Below are 1,861 nucleotides of genomic sequence, written 5' to 3'. Positions count from 1 at the left end.
CGGGTCCCCCCGAGCCACCCCGGGTCCCTCCGGTTCCCCCCGAGCCCCCCCGGTTGCCCGCGGTGCCCCCCAGGTCCCCCGGGCTGCTCCCGGCTCCGTCCCGGCCGCGCCGCGCGTGAAACTCGCCCAATTGCCGCGTTTCCGCGCAGTTTCTTTGCTCACGTCGGGCAGGGCTGGAGCGCGGCGGGGCTGATCCCCGGCGAGCATGAGATTTAAGCAAACGCGGGGGTTTTCGCTCCTGCCCCGGGAGGAAGGACCCGGCGGCGGGCACGGGGCACGGTTCTCCACTAACTAAAAAAAAAAGAAACTTTCTCGCAGGGACCTGTGTTTCTGCCAGTGTTCCTGCGATTTAGTGAATTCCCCGTGCGTTTTGCGAGGTTTCGAGGGAAGAAAGTCGGCGCCCGAGCGGGGCTCGGGGTTTGTGAGCATCCCCCGCGCGGGTTTCAGCGGGAATCCGTAGAAACGCGGACTCCCGCAAATCCCCCTCGGCCGGGGTAAAACGCGCGGTCACAGTGTGGTTTGAGTCGCGCTTATAAAAAAGAAGAAAAATACGGTCGAAAGGTGCGGAAGAATTTAGAGAATCTTTGCCCATCGCTTTGAAGATGCAAATCCCCGGGTCTTAAATATTATTGTTATTCAGTTCCGTTTTCTGCTGATAAAAATGCGTAAAAATCGCCTTTCAGGATACAAAAGCGAAGCGCGCTCCCCAGGGTTGCTAGCGCCGGGTGTCATGATTTGACATCGGGATTTTGGGGAGTAGGGGCAAACGGAGAGAAGATCGTTTATAAAAAAGTTTTTGCGTTTTGTGTCTTCGATAAAATACTTAAATATGCACTCGCAAATCCGTGAAGCCGAATCGGAGCAGCTTTCCTGGGCTAGCTCAAATCACAGTTTTTCATCCCTTGTGTGATCRAAGCAGGGACATAATAACTGGAGAATTCTTCCCATTATATTTCGTTTTAAAGTGAACAGACAGTTTGGGAACACAGAATTACTTAAAGCGAGCGTGATGGAGAAGTATGGTTTTGGGTCTCCTTTAATCGTAAGAGGATAGTTCTTTTTCTGTGATTTTTTTTTCTTTCTGTCACTGTTGCTGCTACTGATTTTGTTTTGTATCTTCTTGGGGAAGAGCTCGCTGCGTGTGTGTATTTGGAGACTCGCAGCAGCAGGAGAAGTTTTTACATTTTATTTTGCAAGGTGTCTGTTTTCTTCTCTCCTTCCTTGCCTATAAACAGTTATTATTTGTAACTGTTTTGCATCTTTCTGGAGAAGAGTCACATCAGAAAATGCTACTTTGTAGTCTAAACAGAAAACCGGCATCTAAAAGAAGTTGTTTATCAGGAAATCATAGCTAATAAGGGCACCTAAAGGACAAGAAGCAGGTAGATCTTAAAAGGAACTTTCTTTTGTGTTTGAAGAGCTAAGCTGGAAATTTTATTCTCTAAAACTACACCAAGTCTGTGTTTATCCGTTTGCTTAAAAAGTCTGTGATCATCCCGGTGGGGAGAGGAACAGTTAGTGGTATCAACCGTATCGCTTGAAATTGCAGTTTTTGCTTCAGGGATTTGATGCATTTGGAAAAAGGCAGAGCCATCTAGAGGAACACCCCAGCTAGTACGAGGCAGCGCGAAAGGTTGTTTCCCTCAAAGGCATGGTATGTTGCCTTCGAGTTTTCTTCAGTCGCTTTCTCTACCTCCAACAAAGGAAATGGGTGAGAAAATAATGCTGAATTAGCTCTAATAAAAATGCGTGTCCTCAGAAAACTCCAGCTCGCTTTACCAAACAGTAGGAAACGTGAAACAAAAATAGCTTTATAAAGGTTATTACATAGCCAGGATGGCACGGATATGCAAACCAACAC

The sequence above is a fragment of the Apteryx rowi genome, unplaced genomic scaffold (assembly GCF_003343035.1).
Source record: "Apteryx rowi isolate R43461 unplaced genomic scaffold, aptRow1 scaffold_22, whole genome shotgun sequence".
NCBI lineage: Eukaryota > Metazoa > Chordata > Aves > Apterygiformes > Apterygidae > Apteryx > Apteryx rowi.
Note: the sequence above shows the minus strand (reverse complement) of the source record.